At 57.0% G+C, this 22,272-nt stretch overlaps 1 long non-coding RNA gene across 1 annotated transcript; it reads right to left on the bottom strand.

The window, feature by feature from the left end:
• Positions 1-19,147: 19,147 nt before the first annotated feature.
• LOC122241051 lies at positions 19,148-22,053 on the bottom strand. The gene is made up of 3 exons (XR_006220991.1): positions 21,362-22,053; positions 20,868-20,966; positions 19,148-19,429 (listed from the first exon to the last, which is right to left on the bottom strand). It is a non-coding gene; the product is annotated as an uncharacterized LOC122241051 (long non-coding RNA).
• Between the last annotated feature and the right edge of the window lie 219 nt (positions 22,054-22,272).

The raw sequence follows: 22,272 nt of genomic DNA, 5'->3' as shown, positions 1-22,272 counted from the left end.
AGGAAGAGAGGAAGATATCGAGCCGGGTTCCGTCCCTAAGGAGCTCACACGCGAACAGTTCTATCTCGCATGATGAATGGCAACCACACGCACACGGGCCGGCCTGTAAAGGTCTCTCTCGGTCTGGAGCAATCCCGAAGCGGATCATGGAGGAGGCAAGCCTGAGCAGAGGCCTCAGGGCACAGAGAGCAGAGAATCAGAGCGGGAAGTGAGAGCACACCAAACAAGCAAAAAGTCCACTCGGAGTCCGGTGGTGAAGAGCTGGGCCAGAGAGGGGGCCAGGCGCAGGGGCCCCCTTTCTGCCTGGTGGGGCGGGGTGCATCCCTGAAGAAGTCTGGCCAGGGGAACAAAAACACTGCGGGGCTTCGGGGTGGATGGAGGGCCCTCTGCCTCCTGCCAGCACCTGGGAAGGAAGGCCCGTGGTTTCTTCCCTCTGAGGGTGTGTAGGCACTGAGTCAGTTCTGCTTTGCTGCACAGAAGTACCTCAGGACGGGGTGCCTGGGCGGCTCGGTCAGTTAAGTGCCCGACTTTGGCTCAGGTCATGACCTCACGGTTCCGAGTCTGAGCCCTACAACAGGCTCTGTGCTGACAATTCAGAGTCTGCTTGAATCCTTTGTCTCCCTCTCTGTCTGCCCCTCTCCCAGTCATGCTCTCTCACTCCAAAAGAAATAAACATTAAAAAAAAAAAAAAGTACCTCAGGACAAGGATGCCCAGGGCACGCACACTGACCACAGATGCTCAGATGCGGTGCCCTGGAGCCCCGTGGAGGCCCGGGTGCCGCCGAGATCATCCTGCCTCCCCTCCAAGGCCCAGCGATGCCCATGCTGCACCAGCTGCGGTGGCCTCTGGGCGCCTCTTTTGCCATCAATGCCTCCTCTGTGGCCTGGGCCTGGGAGGGTAGGCTGGGTAAGGCCTTGGGCCTCAGCCAGCCCGGTCCCCTCTCAGGGTGGCACCAGGCTGGCCCGTTCGGCACTGGCCTCAGGGTCTTAAGTGGGCATTCTCCATCCTGAAGCCCCCTCCCGAGGCTGGTCCTATAGCTCATGAAATCAAGCTGAAGGAAAATCTCCCTGAACACACACTTATGCGGGCTCAAGACAATGGGCACGTGTGCACACATGCCTGTGTATGGGAGAAACGCAGCTTTATTTTTCTACACTCCAATGGCCTTTAAAAAAAAAAGTTTATTTATTTTGAGAGAGAGAGAGAGAAAGAGAGCGAGCAAGTGAGCAGGAGCGGGGAAGGGGCAGAGAGAGAAGGAGAGAGAGGGTCCCAAGCAGGCTCCACGCTGTCAGCACAGAGCCGGACGTGGGGCTAAATCCCACGAACGGTGAAATCATGACCTGAGCCAAAATGAAGAGCCCACCGCTTAACCAACTCAGCCACCCAGGGGTCCCTCCAATGGCCCTTTTTATGTCAAGCTCCATTCACTGCGTACAACCTTGTGGGGTGCTGCCTTCTTGCCTGCACCCTGCCTTTTCCTACGTGGCACTCAGGCCTTGTATGGGAGCCCTGGAGCCCCTCAAAGGGGTTTGTCTCTGCAGGCCACTGCTCCAACAGCCTCCTTCTTGCCCACCCACGTGCCAGCTCAGGCTGAGCTTGGGCTCAGGGACACATCTTGTGTTTCTGGACCCCAGCTGCACAGCCATTGCTGTGCAGGACCCCCCTCGGGAGCCCACCAACATTCTCACTGTATACACCACTGCTGCCCCCGCTCACCGGGAAGGGAAGTGCACAACAGTGAACGCCTCGGACCACACGGAGGCTGCCCTGTGACTCAGGAGCCTGAGCCCCCGTTCAAACCACTCTTTTTCTGGGGCGCCTGGGTGGCTCAGTCGGTTAAGAGTCCGACTTCAGCTCAGGTCGCGATCTCGCGGTCTGTGAGTTCGAGCCCCGCGTCAGGCTCTGGGCTGATGGCTCAGAGCCTGGAGCCTGCTTCCCATTCTGTGTCCCCCTCTCTCTCTGCCCCTCCCCTGTTCATGCTCTGTCTCTCTCTGTCTCAAAAATAAATAAACGTAAAAACCACTCTTTTCCCCACTAGTGACGATAGCGCACTTTTCAGGAGAGTTCCTGCGTGCATCACATCATCCAACCCTCCCAGCAGACCCACAGGGAACTCTCGTGTTGCCCTCAAATTACAGTTGAGGGAGCTGAGCCCAGAGAGGCTCGAGGTCGAGGTTGGAACCCAGATCTGTGTGACCCCGGGACCCCTGGTGTTATCCCCACAACAGGCCACTGCTGTCCCGCATCCAAACACACCTCACTGCCTCTCCGTGGACTGTGGCCGTGGGCTCGCCACTGCCCTTGTTCTCCACTCCATCTTATTCCTTGCTCAGCCTCTTCCGTGGCTCCCATACATTTCAGATAAATTCCTGTCACCTTGGCGTTCAAGGCCCGTCTGTCACCGGACCACATACTTCCTCCTCACTGTGAACCTCTACTCCTGGGCCCCTCTCATTCTGCACCCCTTTGCTCAGCTCTCCTGCTTCCTTGGACCGCCCTCTCTTCCTTCCCACCGTACTCAGTCCCATTCGGGCCTTGGGAGAGGGAGAGATAGGCTGCTGAAAGTGAAAGGGACAGTCTCCCCACCACCATGCTCTGGCCCAGAGCTTATGGCCCTACTGCTGAGGTTTCCTCCCTGCTGCTCCCTGCAAAGCTCAGCCCCAGGCTGCTTGGGGACCAGCCCACAGAAGCCCCAGGCTCTGAGATGTGCAGTTTGCCATGGCCCTGCCTCTGTCCTTGGAGCCTGTGTCGTAGGCAGGCTGACCCTCTTCTGGAGCAGGTGTTGGCAGGGAGCTCAAACATCAAGGGAAAAGAGGAGGCAGCAGGCGGAGGGGAGCGCACGAGAGCTGCCATCCCCTCCTGGCGCTGCCTCTCCCTGCCCCTGGGGGCGGTTGCTAGGCTGGCACACGGCAGCAGCAGGAGCACACACTCCTGTACGGGCACAGCCTGTCAGCTGCACCCACAGCCCACATGGCAGGAGCGGCCGCGGCCATGGGCAACTCTCTGCCCAGGGAAGATGCCAACAGGCCAGCCAGACCCTGGGGGCGGGGGGGGGGGGCGGGCATGGGCACAGACAGAACATGGCCCTGGGGCCACAGGAGAGGAACCTCTTCCACAAAGGCCCAGGAGTGGGTGACCAAACGGTGGCAGGGGTTCCACTCCAGACACCCGGGGTCCTGTCTGGTCTTCCTTGTTTATATGCATCCTCTCTGATGGGCCACCCAGGGCTCTTCCTGGCATAACTGGAGGCCAAGGGGCCCGAGGGGAGCCTCTTGGCTTTCCCCCACAGCCTCTGTCTGCTGCTCTGCCCTGTGGGGTAGGCCCCAGGGCCGGAGGACTCTTCCAGGCCTCACGTTTGGGAGGTTCCTCTCTTCTCCAGAGTTCCAGGCACTCAGAGCTACTCCAAGGGCCTTCATGTTGACTAGACGCTCAGAGACTGATAGTCTGGGCCAGCTCCAAGTCCTCGGACGCCCTTGGGCTCTATTAGGCTCCGGCCTTTCCTGCGGGCTTCCCTGGGGCTGCTGTCAGGATGTGTGTGGCCTGAGGGGGAGGATTTGAGCCTTGGGCTGAAGGGGCCGGATGACCAAGACTGGGTCCTTCCTGCCCTCCCCTGTTGCAGTCCCAGGAGCAGATGTACAGCTGGGTGTGAGCGGTGAAGGCACAGGGTGGGGGGTGGCGGAGGGAGGGGCACAATGATTCTGGGCAGACTCTTCAGCTGGCAGAGGCTCCTGCCAAGACATTTCTCCGCCCCGCCCCCCGCCCCTCCACTCATTATCAACTTGGGGTTTGTGTGCAAACAGCAGCTGGTCTCTTTTGTCAGCCTCCCCTCCCCCCTGCCCCTTCCCTCCTCCCCAGTGCCTCCCAAATGGCTTTCCCATCTCAGGCACTGCCTCTCCCTCCAGGTGATTTAGAAGCTGGGGCTCTGGGGGGTACCTGGGAGGGGAGGCAGCCCCTGGCCAGTCTTGGCCCTGGTCCTGAGTTCTCCTCTAGCCCCTCAAAGAGGCAATATTAAACTCATCTGGGTCGTGACACGAGCGCCAGAAAGGATGAGTGACAGAGCAAAGTCACAAAGTGGGCAAGTGCAGAGCCAGGACCCAGACCCAGGTATGCCTGTTTGCAGAGCCTGTTTGCTGAGCCAGTCTACCCCCTAGACCTAAGTGTCCTACTGTGCCTGGCACCGCTTCGATTGGGGAGCACTGGGAATGTGGACCCACTCCCAACTTTCTAACTTGTGTCAAGGGCTTCAACTGAAGTAATTCTGTGTAGGGGCGCCTGGGTGGCTCAGTCGGATAAGCATCCGACTTCGGCTCAGGTCATGGTCTCACAGTCCGTGAGTTTGAGCCCCACATCGGGCTCTGTGCTAACGGCTCAGAGCCTGGAGCCTGCTTCAGATTCTGTGTCTCCCTCTCTCTGACCCTCCCCCATTCATGCTCTGTCTCTCTCTGTCTCAAAAATAAATGAAGTAATTCTGTGCACCTGGGGCAGAGATGCGGAGGCAGCAGGAGTTGGGAGTTACAGCCAGGAGTTGGGACTAGGTGCTGAGGACAATGGGGGAAGGAACTTTGCCAGCAGCAGGCCCCGCAGACTGTGGAGGCAGAGAACAAGCAAAAAGTAGAAGAGCTCGGGTCAAGGTACTGGCCCTAGGGCAACAGGGCAGCCAGATCTGGAAGTGCAGACTTGGTCACAGTAGATGGTGTGCAAGAGGGGTGGGGATGACACCCAAGTCTCTGGCGTGGGCAATGGTGATACAGATCTAGGAGCAGGTGTGGCAGGGTTAGGACCTTGAGTTTGAGACAAACTAGGTTTGAGATGCTTGAGGGGTATCCAGGTGGAGGTTTCCAGGGGAGCCAGCAGACTGGTTGTGGCAGGGCAGGTGCAGGTCTGTGGGTGGATGAGCTCACAGAAGATGGAGGGAATAGGGGTGGCTGGCTGGCTCAGTTGGTAGAACATGCCACTCTTGATCTCCAGGTTGTGAGTTCAAGCCCCACATTGGGCTTGGAGCCTATTTAATTTTTAAAAAAGAAGGAGGAGGAGGAGAAGGAGAAGAAGGAGAAGGAGAAGAAGGAGGAGAAGAAGGAGAAGGAGAAGGGGCAGGGGAAGGGGAAGAAGATGATGATGATGACGGGGGGGGGGGGTGGAGGGAATAAGGGGAGAAGGCAGTTGAGGACGGAGTCCTGAATAGAAGGCTCAGAGGTCAAGGGAGGGCACTGTGAGGAGGGGCAGCAGGGGAGGGGGGGGGGCAAGAGGAATACCCACTGGATTTGGGAACTTGTAAGTGCCAGGAGCTCTGGGAGGGCAAGTCCATGGTACGGCAGGGACTGTGGCCTGAGCGGGTGCCAGGGCTCCTTACCAGGTGTGCACTCTATTTTTCAAAGATTTTAGTACTTTTATCCTTACAACAGGCTTGAAATAACAAGCCTCAGTCTCAAGTGGAACCAACATTATTAGGCCTGACGGTGCTGTGTGACTCTGGAAGTATTTAGGATGACAGCTTGTTGCTGTCCCTTGAGTAGACATGCACGGAGCACCACGCTCTGCCAAGCGCTGGGGTTACTGAGTCTGAGTCCCTTGGAGCGTCGCTGTTGCAGATGCCACAAACCCAGACCAGAGGGGACCACGTGCTGGATGGGGGGGGGGGGACACCGGAGGCACCGGCGACTCCCAGGAGCGCCACAGAGAACGTAACCCCCGAGATAAACCTGAAAAGAAGGCTCCGAGCTCATCAGGTGGATGTATCTGAGGCAGCAAGCAGGCAGGTGGGCCGAGCAAAAGTAAAGACGCGTGAGAGTATGAGGAAAACCAGGGCCCAGAAAGGAAAGGTGCAGCATGGGCTGGACCGCTGCCCAGGTCCTGGTGCTCACTCGTTGCCCCTGCCCACGGTCAAAGTTCAGCCTCTCCAAAGAGCTTTACTGGGGCTTTGGTCAGGGCCTCTGGGGTCCCTGGGGCACACGAGTGTGCAAGGACACCGGCAGGCCTGTGCCTGGCGGCTGGGCGCGGAGTGTCCCAGGGACCGGGGGTGGGGGGGGGGGCGCTGCACAGACGCGCGCGCACACACCGAGCACACGGGCGCATGCACACAGCCCGGTCCGCGCGGGCCGGAAGTCGCAGGGCTGGAGGCCTGGAGCCGGGCGGCGGGGGCCGCGCCGGGGGCCGCCGGGGAGAGCGGGAACAAAGGACGCGGCGGGGCGGGGGCGGCCAGGCCGGGCCGTGATTGGTGACTGGGGGTGGGGGGGGCGGAAAACTGTCCCGGCCCGGCGGTGATTGGCCGCGGCCCCAGCGGGCCCCTCGCACCCGCCCCTCCCCTCGCGGCCGAAACCGGAGCCCCGTTCGGCCGCCCGGGACCCGCCCCGCGCCCCCGCCATCTGCGCCGGGGGGCGGGGCACAGGCCGGAGTCGGATTCCCGCCCAGCCCCCATAGGCTGGCACTCCGCGCAGCCCGACAACCTGTGCACCCACTGCCCTCAGCCCCGCCCCCGGCCCAGCCGCGCGCGGGTCCCCAAGGGTCCAGGCAGAGGGGCCTCGCCCGCACGCCCCGCGGGGAGGCCGGAAGGGCACGGTTCCCCGGCCCTGGAGGGCCAGGTTGCCCACCTAGAAAGGCGGTAGGGCCCAGGAAGCCGCCCGTTGCGGGAGCCTGGCCCGGGCCTCGTGGCTAGCCTGGGAGAGGGGTCAGAGAACAGGAGACACTCAGAGAGGACTGGCCAGGGGTGAAAGGAGTGGAGGAGGGCGCGGGCTGGAGGACGGCCCAGAAAAGGGGTGGTTGGATGACCTGAGGCCCGGGCTACCCAAACCTGGCAGCTTCGGGAGTCACTGGGGCTGATGGCGGCGCCAGAATACCAGACAGGGTCCTGGCAGGGCTTGGGGTAGGAGAGGAAGTTAATTGAGTTCACTGCCAGCCAGGCCACGCTTCGAGCTGAAGAATTTACGCGATGAGGGGCCTTCTCAATCCCATCCCTCTTGCCCAAGCTGCCTGGGAGGTGAGAGAGAAGGGGTGGGGCGAGGGACTCGGGCCACCAATCACAGCCTCGGCTCCGGTTTGAATCTGGGCCGGCGGCTGGGGCTGGCTGCACACCTGGCAGCCTCTTTGTCCCCACTTGCCCGCCTAGACACGTCCCACTCCACCCCCACCCTTGGAAGGCTCTCCCCTACCCACCTGGTTTCCCTCCTCTTCTGGTTCCCCTAGCTGAGACTGACGCTGGACCCTTGTCTTCCCCCGGAGCACTGGTGACTCCAAACCATGCCGCTCTCTCAGCCCCATTCTCCGCTCTGCGCGGAGACCTAAGCTGTGGGCTGTAGCGGCCTCCATCGCCCCAAGATGGCCACCAAGAACCAAGGGTGCTGGGAGTGAAGGGGGTAGGAGCCCAAGATTTGCAGCAGAGGGCCAGTCGAGGCACAGGCTATGTGAAGCTAGGGCAAGCTCCTCATCTCTCAAGTGGCGCCTGCAGGTAATAAGAAAGGATCCACTGTCAGGTTGTTGTGAGGATTAAATGAGATCCCGTCGCTTTGTGAGACTGAAGCGTCGAAGTGTGTGTGGGAAAGGAGGGGATGTTATCATCCTGTCCCATGCTGGACAGTAGGGTAGCTGGAGAGGGTGGGTGAAACTCCCCTGTCCTGCCCTGGGAGCAAGGACCGAGGTGCCAGGTTGATGGCAGACAACAGCCTGGTGCCATTCCCCGGGAGCCCAGAGCCCCCTAGACTGAACAGAAGAGAGCCTGAGTTTAGGGTACCTGGCCTCACGCCATCCCCAGGCTCTCCAGGAAAGATGGGGCAGAGGGATCTAGGGGTGGTTCTTTTTTATGTTCAGCCCTAAGGGTATCAAGTCCTCTCCCAGGTCAAGACCAGAGGGCAGGCCAGGGGCCTATAGACTTCTCCCTTGAGATGCCCCACACACCCCTATCCTCTCCCAAATCTGCTTTCCCATCCACTGCTCTCCACCCCCTCGCTCCCCCAGCGCTGGTTTGAAATTGGTCACCAAGTCCCTCCAAGCTGCTTCTTTAATGTCTCTCTAATGTCTTCTTTCTACGCCTCCACTGCTATCCTAGTCACAGCCGGGACCATGGGACAGCCTCCACCTGACCAGTATCACCCTGCCACCAGGCTGCCCCTTCTATAGCCAGCGTGCAAAGCAAATTAAGTCTTGTTTCCCTACTAAAATTCTCTAGTGGCTCCCTGCTGCCTCCAGGATCCCCTGATTGGACCTACCAGGGGGTCTAGTAACTGGGTGAGCCCATACTCTGCAACCGGCCGGCTCATGATTTAATCCTGAGGCCATTCCTTGTTAGCTGTGCCTTGGTTTCCCAACGTGTAAAATGGGGATGTGTTCCCAACAACTGGGGATAACAACTGGGCAGTGTTCCGAGTGCTTTACGCATAGTCATACGTACCCATTTAAGCCTTGTAGCAACTCTATGAGGTGACTACCATGCTTGCACCCACAATACCCACGATACCCACAATAAAAGTAGAATAATGGGAAAGCCGAGTTCATACAGTTGTGGATTACATGAGCTAGTGCATGTCAAAATCTAGAAGAACTGGGAGCACAGCTGGTCGTGCTCAGTACATTCTAGCTGTTATTTTTGACCCAGCCCCTCCTGCCAACACCTTTGCCCATCTAACCTCCAGTCCACTGAAGCATAGGTAAGTGCCTCTTCCCTTGCCCTAACCACCTTCCCCCTCCCCTCTCCCCTCTCTGCGCCCTATCACCTAGCAAAGAATGTGTGCTTGTTACATATTTAGCAATCAGTGAATAAGGGTTTGGGGAGGAGGCTGGCTTGAGGGGATTAGTCAGTGCTCATGCGCCCCCATGTGGCCAACCTCGGCATTCGAGGACCTGGCCCAACCTTTAAAATGGGAGGGCAGAAGACAGTTTCAACGCCTGAGAAGGTGGGAGGAGGCTGTCTGAGGACAGACTCTGCTGCAACCCACGGTTAATCCCAGGGTTTAGGCCCCAGGTGTCTATGCGGCTGCAGGGATTTTCAGCCCCCTGGCCAGCTCGACCTTTTTTCCTCTTCTCTCTGAGAGTTCTGTGTGTGTGTATATTTGTCAATAGGAGCTGGACTGTGTACCCAAGAGGTCAAGAGGTCAAGTGTGTCTACACATGGCGGCAGCAGTTTCTTTTTTCAGATGTATGTATGGCGGGGGGGGGGAGGGCGCAGGTGTCCAAGCCCACATGCATGTATATGTCCCTTGCTTGTGTGTGGCTATCACTGGCCCCATCTAGGTTGAGCACACTGTGTGCCTCAGCCTGCCAGTGAGCTGAGAGTGGGCTCTAGCCTATTACTGGAACTTTCTAGATCTTAGTGAGCTCCATGGTGTCCAGGTTTCTATGTTCCAGAAAGACCAATACCCAAACTCGGAGTCTTTTTGCACACATCGACAGGTCTCAGGCATCGCTGGGCCCGTGTTCCACCTTGGAGGGGAGCTGGTTTACTCCTCCCTCTCTCACACGTACATACCAATTCAGTATTCACTGTACTTTTATAACTGGCCTGTCATAGTTCCGCTTGCTTCTGCTGGCCACCAGCTGTGTACATCGCCATCATGAGCATCTCATGGGTCTACCTGTGTCGCTCCCAGATATTTTGCCAGATTAGCTTCCTATGTGTAGGCAGGCTTGTGTAAGAGCAAGGGATTTGGAGTCAGACATGCTTGGGTTCAGATTCAGGTTGGCCCTAGCTGTGTACTTTTAGACAAGGGATTTGACTTCATCGGCCTCGGGTTCCTCATTTGCTCAATGATGATAATAATAATGCCTATTTCCGTAGGCAGTTGTGGCAAGTAAACGAAATGAAGAATAGAAAGCCTGGCAGGTGGGAGGGTGGGGCGCCTAGGTGGCTCAGTCAGTTGAGTGTCCGACTTCAGCTCAGGTCATGTTCTCGCAGTTGATGAGTTTGAGCCCCGCGTCGGGCTCTGTGCTGACAGCTCAGAGCCTGGAGCCTGCTTCGGATTCTGTGTCTCCCTCTCTCTCTGCCCTTCCCCCGCTTACGCTCTTTCTCTGTCTCAAAAATAAAGATAAACATTAAAAAAAATTTTTTTAATTGAAAAAAAAAAAGAAAGTCTGGGGCATGGTAGGTGATAAATGGGGGTGATTACTGGCGCTGGTAGGTTTTTGGCTTCTGGCTGGGCCTCTGTGCTCTGCTTCCTGTCCCCATGTCTCTCTGTCCTGTGACCCATGGCACAAGGCAAAGTGTTGGGCCAGGCCCTGCAGACAGTGTTCAGAATGGCTGCAGGCAGTTGCCCACAGGCTGGACGAGAATCCTTTACAAACGGGGACTGCACACATCACTTGTGTCATACACACAGGAACACACATGTGGGAGACCTCATTTTCCCACCCTCAAACTGGAGCCCCTGGTCTGACCAGGCCAATGTATTCATGGGGCTAAAGGAGCAAAATGTCTGAAGCGAGTCCTTGCAGACTGCCCAGCTTCTAATCTTGGCGCATTCGGCCACCTGGGGGAGCCCTCTGTCACTTTCAGAAAAGAGGGAGTGGAGGGGGATGTGTGGAAAGGGGAGGGGTGCCGGCTGCTTTGGGGGCCAGAGAAAAGCTGGAAGAGTGGAGTGGGGTGTCAATTCCCCCTAAAAAGCATCTCTTCCAGGAGCCAGGCCGGGAGTTAACCCGTCTGTTGCCAGCCTCCACCCCTTAGGCCCCTGGGGCGTCTGGGTTCTGAGTAGAGATGGCCAGGGCAGGGTGAGCTGGGGGCATTTGGCCTCCTTGGGAGCCGTGCTGTGGGGACAACATGGAATTCTGTGCAAGTGACTGAGTCCCTCAAAATGTTCCCGCCCTAAGCTCAGGAAGAGTAATGCACGTGTGTGCGTGTGTGTGCGTGTGTGTGTGTGTGTGTGTGTGTGTGTTTATCTTCTCAAATCACTGGGATTCCCAAGTCAGCCAAACCACCTGAAGCCCTGAGAAGCCCTCTGTGAACCTCCTGCTTAGTGATTTGGCCCCCTGTCACTGTGCCGGGGACCACCAGGCAGAGCGCAGAACCGGTGCTCCCTCTGGCTCCTCTGAACAGCACTGCTGGCGTCAGCCTGCACTGAGGGAGGTCACGCGCTCCCAAATCCTCACAGGGCCCGAGAGGTCATTCCATGCGGCCCTACCCCCTTGCCAGGTGAGGAGACTGAGGCACAGAGGGAGACAGAACTTGCCCCAGGTCACCCAGCTGGGAGGCAGTGAGGCCTCTTTGAACCCAGGATGTCTGATTCCCCTCCTTCCCCTCCCCACCCTCTGCCACTTCTGGAAGACTCTGGCACTGAGACCCAGGCTGACAGAGACAGCTGCAAGAAGGGCCAGAGAGGTGGACACTGGTGGGAGCAGAAGAAGGAGGTCAGCAAACCAGACACGGCGCTGCAGAGACTAGCCTTTGAGTGGTTTCAGGGTGGCCATGAGCTGAGGAAGGAGGAGAGGAGGAGGAAGTACTGCCGGGTGTGGTCATCTCTGTCAAGAGTGTGGCTGTGAGGAAAGGGAGCCAAGAGGGAGGTGGGCTCAGGGTACTCGGGTTAACATGGAGGACTTGGTAGCTTCTGTGTTGATGGGAAGGAGCCAACACTGCGTATCAACTGGAGTCAGGTGCCCAGGACCAGGGGTGGGGCAGGGTGGGAGCCAGCACAGTGGCTGGAGCCACCTCTGCTTCCTCATGGGGGACAGCAATCTGAGCTGTTGGCAGGTGACTGAGGCAGGAAGTAGGATGCCCAGGCAGGAGGGGCTCTCTCTTCTCTGGGACTTGGCCGGTAGGGAATGGGAGCCAAGAAGAGGGAGGAGTAGAGAGGAGGGAGTGGGGCTTTCCAGCTGGCTCAGGGCTGGGGGTTGGGGATCAGATGTGAGAGCCCGGGGAGGGGACCAGGGCGCAGAGTCACCCAGATCTGTAACCTGTCTCCTTTGCCTCCTTCCTGAGGCTCTCACCCGGCTCCCCCTTGCAGGCAGACTCTTAGGACGCTCAAGAACTGAGGCTCACTGATTTTGATGAAAAACAAGAGTTTCAGTAAAATGGGGACCTTCTGTCCTTGTCCAGGGCCTGACACTGCCAGGTGGTCTAGGTCTAAGGTGTTTTTGGTGCCCTCTAGGAGGTGGGCAGAGAGAGAGACCTGGGGAGTAGACCCTCCCATCTTCCCTTGGGACTGACCCTCTTTTCCTGGCCTCATGTCCCCCTCCCTACCAAACTCCCATCTCTTCCTCTATCCACTTGGCCCCCCACAAGGACCCCTGGAGCCACCTTCTGGAGGAGTGAGGCCTGGAAGGTGGCCCTGTAGGGTGGTGCTGGTAAGCCCCTCCTTATGGCCCATTCTACTCCCTGAAGCCTGCAACCTGGGGAACAGATGGCCCCCCCTCCCTGACGGCTCCTCAGTAAACCCTGGGGGCCCCTGGCTCCTCCTTGTGGCCTCCCCAGTGTCCCCCCTCCCATTTTGGGAAGCAGTGAGCTGAAAAGAGACAACATCTGGGTCTCCCCAGGGCCCCAGTGGCCCAGCTGCTAGCCTGGCCAGCAGCCTCAGGAAATAGCCACCCCTCCCCCCAGGGCTGGTGTCATCCTGATCAGTATCATTTGAGTACTTGCCATCCTTTGAAGCAGGATCCCAAGCTTGGCACCCTCTTATCCCAAGATATTTCATGCAAGAAAGAGCCTTGGGGGCCTGGCTTACAGAGACCCCTGGCCAAAGCCACAACTGTCCCTGTTATAGTGGGTGGCCAGGCAGCTCCTCAAAGGTCTTTGCCACATCAGCCACCAGACCCACAGGGCCAACTCAGCCCCAGACTGAAAGACATTCCGCCCTGAGCCTGGGGAGGGGAGCATGCCACCAACAATCTGTGGGACAAGTGGCCTCAGAGGGGCAGAATGCTGTGCCTTTCATTGGACAGGGACCAAGGGCCCTGGGCTCAGGCAGAGGAGGGCTGGCTTCCAGCCAGGGCCCTGTCCCCAGCACCTGAATGCCACCATGCCCCCCAGGTGCCCAGCCCACTGCTCTCTGTGAGGACACCCAGAGGCCAGGCCACAGGCACTCTTTAGAGCATCTGGGTCTCACTGGGCCTTGTCTGAAGAGCAGGAACAAGCACCGACTGATTTACATATTGAATAATTGTTTGCATTTCACGCCCAGGTTCTGGCCTTGACCTTCTCCTCCCTCCTCCTTCCCACCTAGGAAAGACTCCTATGGTCTACTCTCTGAGAATCAGAACAATTACCCTTTGGCCAGCATAGCTGGGATCTTAGGACTGAGGGCCAATGAGCACAGTGAGCTGTTCCAAGTCATCCAGCCAGCTAGGGTCAGAGCTGGACTTCAACCCTGCCCCTGAGAATCCATCCAAGCTCTTTCCCTACACGTTGCAGCCTGTCTTAGACCCTTAGACCAGAGGGGGTTCAGGGAGCTCTCTCAGGGCCCTCAGACCTGAGGGTCTGAGCCTGAGCATGAGTACAGGAGCAGGGATGAAGGCACTTGCCCCCCACTCAGAGCCAGCACAGTCGGGAAGGTGGTGGTAGAGGGAAGGTGTGTGCAGAAGCTGGGTGAAGGACAGCGAATGTGAGGGTGGGGTCTGGGCGTGGGTTCCGCTCTCCTTGGCACATCTGGGCCGCCCCAGTGAGTCCTGCGGTATGGGGCCAAGCTGGTGTCCTGTTGGAGCTAGGTTGAGCCAGTGCCCCAGTGCCCTCCCTGCCCTCCGCCAGGACGGAGCTGAGAGCCTGCAGCACACAGGAATCAGGAAAGTCACCGTCATGCGGGCCTCTCCTGAGCCTTCCTTTCCTTCTGAGACTCGGGGGAATTTTATCTTCCTTTCAGTTGCCCTGCACTGACCTTGTTGGTTTCTGGGGTTTCCTCTCTGTCAAACAATGATCCTGCAATGGGATAGAGCAGGAGCAAGGCCCCTCCCCCACCTCGGGCCCCTCCCCCACTGGCCTGGCTCTGCCTGAGCTCCCACCATTGCACTGCCAGGCACACGACCACCTGGAATGATGCCTGGGCCCTCCCTGGCTGGCATTTCAGAGGGTGGGCACTCTGTAGCATAAAGTCCCTCTAGGGGAGAAAAACCTGTCTGGGCAGAGGTCTCCGGTCCCTTCCTAGGGGAACTTGGGGAACTCCACCTGCTACCTGCCTTTAGTCTGCAGGTTCAGGGCAGGCCTGATCCCAGCTAGACTCTCAGTCCCCCTGAGGCAGCCTCAGGGCCAGAGCTTCATTTTACCACCCTTTGTCAGATCCACAAACTGATGGCAAGAGGTATGAGTTTGCCCTGGCCCCAAACTGCAGAGGAGATGGGGGGTGGGGGTGGCGCGGATGTCCAAAGTGTAGACCCGGCATAGGGTCGCTCCCTGTCTCCTATTCATCCAGGAGTCAGCCAACAAACATGTATTAATCCCCAGCTGTGTGTTCACAGCCACCCTGCACCTATTCAGCTTTGTGAAGGGGCAAGACTGAGCCACAGTATCCAGAAGCCCTGAGACCTTAAGGAGCTCCAATAACTGTGGTCAGGTACCTGACAATTACCTGATAACTGGTCTTAGCTTGGGGTCCTGGTGAGAGCCCCAAAGCCAGGTTTTGCTTGCTGAGCAAAGGGCACACTCTGGCATCTTCTTTGCCCACAACCAGGGTCCTGGCCCCGTAAACAGGTACCATCCAGCAGGACTTGGGCTGCCCGTTGCCTAACCTGGCCTCCTGAGATGCTGGTTTGCATCCCAGGCCATGACACTATTTTCATATGCAGCAAGGAGCCCTCCCCTTTGCTAAAACTGTGAAAGTAAAAAGCTGTGACCTTTGAGAGAGACACAGCCACAGGGGGACACTAGCAATAAGGCCTCGCAGGGTCAGGCTGCACAGGTTGGAACACAGAACACACTACTGTTTGCAAGAAACACTGGATGTGGTAGCCAGGTGGGAAGGATGAAGAGTGTTCTGGAAACAGTGTCATACACGGAATGGTGGGGAAAGCTGGTGTGGCTTAGCCCAGAGCAGATGACACTTCAGTGAGCATTCAGTATTATTTCATCATTCATTCTGACAACACATTCACTGAACACCACGATGCTCTGGGACCCTGGGAGCCTGCCTTCTTAGAACACACGGTCACACAGACCGGGACCATGAAGACGGACATTAAAGAAAGCAGATTTCAATTCTATTGAAGACATAACACACAGAAGAAGTACATTCCCTGCCACTGGAAGTAATCCAGGAACCAAGTAGGGGAGATGTCTGCTTTAGGTGTTGAGGTGACAGAGACGACCACTAAGATCACTTCTAACTTGGGGTGGCCTGGGTGGATCAATCAATTAAGGTCTGACTTCAGCTGAGGTCGTGAACTCAAGTCATGATCTCACGGTTCATGAGTTGGAGCCCCGAAAGCCCACTTCAGATCCTCTGTCTCCCTCTCTCTCTGCCCCTGCCCTGCTTGTGCATGCGTGCACACTCTCTCTCTTTTTCTCTCTCTCAAATAAACATTAAAAAAAAAGATCATTTCTGATTCAAAGATTTGGCCATTTTATCTGTGTATGGATTATAGTATCTCATGCTTTTGACTGTCCATTTCCCCATCTTCTTTCTTCAGATTCCTTGGGGGGCTTCTCCCCAGTGTGAAAAGAGTCTATCCATTGATGGGTAAGGACGGCCATCGATCTCTTACTGACAGGATTCTTTACTTCAGCTTCTGGAACCTTATATCCTATAGAAGAGTGGTTTTCTAACTGGGGGTCTTAAATCCTTCTGTCGCACTGAACAAGGATGGGTGAGTGGCCTGGGGGGGGGGGGTGGTCTGAGGCTGGAAATGATTTTCTGGTGTTGGGGAAGGCAGCTTGGGCATGAGTGCCCCGTGACTCAGAGGCAGACCCCAGGGAGCCAGGAATCTAGGGGCTGCAGAAGGAGGGATGGGAGTCACGGGGGAAGCTGGAGAGGAGGGCTGGGAGCCAAGCAGAGTTTTTTCTCCTTCAGCCTGTTGGGGGTGGTGCTGCATGCCAAGGCCTCCAGGACCAGACATATCCCTGAGATGCAGCGTCAAATTATACTCCCTGAAATTAGACCAATTAGAGATTCACTAGGGTGGCAAGCTTCTTGCTGAAAGCCCCACTTAAAAAATATCCCATAGGGAACCTGCCCTATCAGACATTAAAGTTTGCTCAAAGGCTGTAATTGGCACAGATACTGGCCTCAGAATCCAGACCAGTTCAGAGGGTCAGGGCAGACAGCTCAGAACCTCGGGTGGGGATTGTGTCAGGGCCGGGGTGCCCTAATCAGGCTCTGGAGGCCTGCCCCTGCAGCCAGAAGGCAGCCCATGGGGCCCACGTTTTGATGCGGAGCGTTCTTGGAGGCCCGGAGCCTGAAGCCCCCCTGAAACAGAAGGCAGCAGGCTTTCTGCGATGCCTCTCATCCACTTCCCGCCCCTGGGCCATCCCTCCCATGAGTCACCCTGTTATCCCTCCACGGCCAAATATAGCTCCCGAGGCAAATGAGGGTGCCCCATTGTGCAGATGGACCAAGGAGGGGCCAGGGTGGTGGACCAGGCGAGGGGACCCAGCAGCCGGCCAGGCAGCCCACCCCTCGCCCCTTCCTCGCCCAGACCTGAGAGGTCTCCGCCTTGAACTCCAGATCTCAGGGCTACTTTGCCCACAAACGCAGGGGAAGTCGGCGAGCGGGAGGGTTCTGGCCGACAGACAGTGACCACTTCCTTCTAGGGGAACGTGCGACACGGGCAGGGGGACACAGAACAGGGCAGGGGGCCTTCCCCTTGGTTTTGTCCATCAGAGGAGGCCAGGTTCCCGCGCGCAGCGGCGGCCGTGCCAGTGAGCCAGGGTGGCCGCGAGGCCCCGGGCGTGCCCGCCGTCCCCAGCAGCCCCTCGGGCGCCGCCCCGGCCCGCGGAGCCACCACATAAGGAAATGTTTGCGCCTGGGCGGCGCGGCCCCTGGGCAGCGGCCTGCTCGCTCCCGCCCCCCTCCCCGCCTCCCCGCCTCCCCGCTCGCCGCCTCCTGGACGGGCCGGGCAGGGGCGGGTGCACCGAGGAGGAGCCGCCCGCGGCCCTGGGAGGCGGACTGGGAGGGCGGCTCGCGGGGTCGGCCGGCCCTGCCGCCGAGGGGGACGCCCTGCCGGGCTGGGTGGGATCGGCCGGAAGCCTTCTCCTGCCCCAAGCCCCCTGCGGAAGGCTGGGACCCGGGCTGCCCTGCGGGGGATGGGGGTGGGGGAGAGGACGGGACGCGTCCGGGACCACCAGGGCCCTCCCTGGCTTTGCCATCTCAGACGCTGGGATGTGTGACCCGGGCCCGGAGGGATGGTCCCCCTGAAGAAATCCCTCCCGCCCATTAGAAGCGGGCACGCTCGGCCAGCTGTCCCTCTCCGGGAGTCCAGAGCAGTGTCTTATTTCTCTGGATTGGGACTGAGGCATCCTGAGTCCCAGTCACTCCTTAGAGGAGAAACATATGTATAACCTGCCTGCTGGCGGGCAAGGTCAGGCTCACGTGGACTGTCTCCCTTCTGGAGTTTTCCATTAAATTATTTACACAGGCCCCGAACAAGCCCACAGACCTCTGCAAGAAGTCGGCAGGCACAAGGTGGTATTTATTCTTCTACAAACGGTCTCATTTCTCCAGGGATCCCCCCTCCCCCCCCCCCACACACACACTTAAATGTGACCCTTGGAGGTAAGAAGCTGCCCAAGGGCGGTGCCTTCAAGGTCTCTGTGGTTTACTTTTGGGAGCTCGACGAATTCCCCACCAGGTGTTTCCTGGGCCGGACCCCACGCCCAGCCCAGCATTTAGAGGGGGCAGTTCTGGTCCTCTGCTCAGGGACTGGGGGACCGGGAAGCGTGACTCTGGAGCATACTCCAAAAAGAGCCGTTCAGGGAGGATGATATCACCCAGATCCTTGGCCTTTGGAAAAAGTGTGAAATGCAGAGCCGTGATCCAGTACAACCTGCCCGTTCAGCAGGAGAGGGGGTGGGCCCACCTCACCTCCTTCCAGGTTACGTGGATTTGATTTAGATCAGATCTCAGGCTTGGTTTCCTAGGAGGTGCCAGCCTGTGGCCAGCCCTGCTAGTGGATTAAAGTGGTGGCATGTCACCCTTGCCTGAGTGACACTGTTACAGCAGCCATTTTTCCCCAAGGCCCCACCTCCCAGGCAGGCAGGGCTGCCCAGAAGTGGCTGCCAAGAGGGCTCGGCAGGATTGCTCCCACCCCTAAAGACAGCCCACAGGGCCCTTGTGAGGAAGGTCCCTAGTGGTTTTTTCTGCATAAAGTGCCTGGTGCTCCTGACCAGGAGGTCAGTTCTCCCTAACCCCAGTAGCAAGGACTATGGACCATGCCCAGGACTGGGGCAACTGTGGAATGCATATGGGAGAGGGAGGCTATGTTTGGCAAGGTCACCCCCCATGGTAGGGTAGCAGGGGTTGTGCACCCATCCAGTCTGCACCTTCACAGCTCCCCAGTTGTTTTTCTTTTCCCCAAAGATTTTATTTTGAAGTACTCTCTACATCCAACGTGGGGCTCGAACCCACAGCTCCGAGAACAAGAGTCTCATGCTCTGCAGACTAAGCTAGCCAGGTCTGTGAGTTGTTTTATTATTTTTTAATGTTTTATTATTTTTTACTTATTTATTTTTATTTTATTATTATTATTTTTTTAAGACAGAGACAGAGCATGAGTGGGGAAGGGGCAGAGAGAGAGGGAGACACAGAATCTGAAGCAGGCTCCAGGCTCTGAGCTGTCAGCACAGAGCCTGACATGGGACTCGAACTCACGAACTATGAGATCATGACCTGAGCTGAAGTTGGACACTTAACCAACTGAGCCATCCAGGCGCCCCAATTTTTTACTTATTTTGAGAGAGAGAGAGAGACAGAGAGCGTGTGAGCGTATGCTCTAGTGGAGGAAGGGCAGAGAAAGAGGGAGAGAGAATCCCAAGCAGGTTCCATGCTCAGCTTAGAGCCCAACATGGGTCTCAATCCCACAACCATGACCTGAGCTGATATCAAGAGTAGGACACTTAACAGACTGAGCCACCTAGGTGTCCCATCCCTAGAGTTTTTTGTTTTTTGTTTTTAACATTTATTTATTTTTGGGACAGAGAGAGACAGAGCATGAACAGGGGAGGGGCAGAGAGAGAGGGAGACACAGAATGTGAGGTAGGCTCCAGGCTCTGAGCCATCAGCCCAGAGCCCAAAGCGGGACTCGAACTCACGGACCGCGAGATCGTGACCTGAGCTGAAGTCGGATGCTCAACCGACTGAGCCATCCAGGCGCCCCTCATCCCTAGAGTTTTAATCCCAGAGGCACAGGGGCAGCCCAGCGGGCTGTAATCCACATTGGATAGACTTTCAGCATCATATCAGGTGTGACGAAGCTATTTTGCTCTTGGACCCTAGTGTCCTGCAATTTGGGTCTATAAGCTCCTAGAGGCAGGAAGTGTTTGGCTGCTGCAGGGGTGATGAAGTTTTCCCTTCTTCCCTTCTAGTTTCTTTGGCTGGCCTAATAATTAAACGGATACAAGAGAGATTAACAAGAGAAAAACAAACAAAAGCATACATGCGTAATTGAATAAAATCCCCAAATGGCCAAACCCATCATCTTAGATACCATTTTCAGCTAAAGACAAAAGATGCTGGGGGTAGGGATCAATTATAGGAAGTTACCAGCAAAGCACAGTAAAAAAGTGTAAGGTTGTTTTGTAGATTTAAGTCCTTGTCTTCTCCATTGATAAGAGTTTCTAAAGATTTAGAGTCATCCTCCTCTTCTCCGTACAGTGAAGGAGTCACCCTTAGAAATGGAGATTTCCCTTATAAATGTAAATGTTTCTTACAAAAGGGTAACTTCTACTCCGTTTTCAGAGCTTCCCCTGTGTTTGCAGTCTCTGAAAACTAACCGGCTTAAAATAATCGTTATGCTAAAGAGGCATATTTTGGGGTAGTATATTTTGTTCCCCTTCACTGCTATATGCCTAGCCTTAACACAAGCCTAACACACAGCATATGCTCAGAAAATTATCTTTTGGGGCGCGCGCGCACACACACACACACACACACACACACACACACACACACGTGCACGCGCGCGGACCTTCATTTCATATCCTAAAGATATGGGGCTCATGAGGATAAATTTTTTATGCTTTAAGGCTGTCCTGTGAAGTGTCCTCCATCATGAGACACATTCAAACGATAACATATTGGGGTTGTTGTAGAGGGGTTCTCAATGGGCATGTAGAGGCATGTTAGAGTTGATGTATTTTTATGCTCATAAAATATACCTACGAATAGCAAGCATAACAAGAAAATATTAATAACAATATGAAATGTATGCTGAAGAGGTGGTTCTTGGATAACAGGACAAGGAGGGTCAGACAAGGAACTTCTAAAGTCAGTCCAGCATAAATGCTAACATCCCATGTGTATTCTGGGTTATTCTTGCTGTGCCTGCAGACTTCTCCACTGACATAGGTGGTTGCCCAGGCACCCAGCCAGTAAAGGTCAGCCCTGGGGCTTAAGTCTTTGTCTCTCCCCCATAGAGAGGAGTGTGCTCAACACAGAAGAGCCTGAAACACCAGGAGGTGTAAACAGCTGGGGAGACCATAGTCCCCCATCCTGTTTTTATACCCCATTCCTTCCCTGAGGAGGCCACTTTCCTTCTGAGCCTGTTCCCACTCTCTTGTCCCTTGGGCCCCACAAACAGTCCTCTTTACCACATACCCTCCTATCACCCGCCTCTTCTCCTTCAACCCCATAGTCTCAAAAGGAATTTGGTGGCATCTCCTGTTTAAATGCTTTCTAGAAAAAACTTCTCAGGCCTTTACAGGAAATTGGGACTTGACCCCTGATTCCCTCTGTAGCCAGGCCCTGGCCTTGGCTCATGCTTTCTCCAAAAAGGTTTTTCAAATCTTTCGGGCCAGGGGACTCCTTCCCAACGTCACCGTGTTGCCCGTAACTGCCCATTTCTTTGTGTTTCTTTCACTAGCTGCCCATCGCTGTCACCGCGTGGCCCCAATGCAAAGTGGGAGACGCCCAATGAGCTGGAAGGAAAGAAAAAAGATTAAAAGAAAGCTTAAGAATAGCATAGAGTAGCAGGCAGGTGTTCGTTCTTTGCATGTAAACCCAGCAAGGGCATGTAAACTCAGCAAAGAATCCAAAATAGTCCAGAAACACCATAGTTTTTGAGGGTGCTCCTGACTGTGGGAGGCCGAGCTTGCACTAATGGGTCTGCACACGTCCCAGGGCAAACACAAGTTGGTGCATATACCAGACTCATGCATCCATGCACCTGTGCACATCTCAGGTCCGTGCGAACAGGAATCCGTACACACCCCTACCTCTGTGGGCAGCCATTCGGTGCAAACACAAGTGTGCGCATACTCGTGTGAAAAGCAAATCCTTGAGATCGTGCACAGAGGAAAACGTGGAAACCCACCGGTTCGTGCATATCGGATGGTGCAAACACAAGTCTACGTATACTGGGACGAATGCACTGTCCCGAGGTTGTACACACGTGGAAAGGGGCACACCCCAGGGTTGTGCACACACGAGGTCCCGCATGCCCCTTGGGCCAACTCTCAGGCCTAGTCCAGAGAAAGTAGAGGCGCCCATTCGACCCAAACTCGGGCACAGCTGTAGGGTCTGGGCGCCATCTTCGCCCCGCGAGCAGCGGAAAGATCAGCAGACCGGGCGGCCCTTGCGCAGGGGCCTTTGTTGTCCCTGCTTCCGGGCGTCCATCACGCGGAGTCCGCGCGCGCCGGAGCACGAAATGGCGGTTGGGGGCGGGGCGGGACGGGGCGACCCGGAACAGCGCCCACTCACGACTCCTGGCTTGGCGCGCCGTCCCGCCCCCTTGCGCAGGCGCACGGCACGGCGCGCGTTCCCGCGTTCCCTCCGACGCGCGCCGGGACACAAAGGGCTGGAGGGAAAGCACGGAGCGCGGCCAGCACCTACGGAGCGGCTAGCGGTCCGGAGCGGCCTGGAGCGGACTACCGGGGCCGGAGCCGGGCTCGCCGGAACCGCGCGCTGGGGCGCCGGGTGGGGCGTTGGGCGGCGCTCCTTCCCCTCCCCTCGTCTTCCTTCAACGGCCGTAACGGCCTCGCGAGCTGGGGTGGGGCGGAGCGGGCCGGCAGGGCGCAGGCGCCGAACTCCCGGCCGCCGCGGGGAGGGCCTGGCGCCTCCATTTTCCGTCGCGCGCCCTAATGGCGGAAGTGGGTGCTTTTACCCGGGTGCGGAGGGAACGACTCGCCTCTGGGAAAGCCAGAGGCCTTCTCTCCAGCTTCTTTGCTCGGTCAGCGCGCTTCAGCGCGGGAGTTGACCGATGTAGCTCTTTATAAAGGTTTGGAA

This window comes from Panthera tigris, chromosome C1 (genome assembly GCF_018350195.1).
Source record: "Panthera tigris isolate Pti1 chromosome C1, P.tigris_Pti1_mat1.1, whole genome shotgun sequence".
Classification (NCBI taxonomy): domain Eukaryota; kingdom Metazoa; phylum Chordata; class Mammalia; order Carnivora; family Felidae; genus Panthera; species Panthera tigris.
The sequence above is the reverse complement of the archived record's forward strand: the minus strand, read 5'-3'. Positions and strand labels throughout refer to the sequence as shown.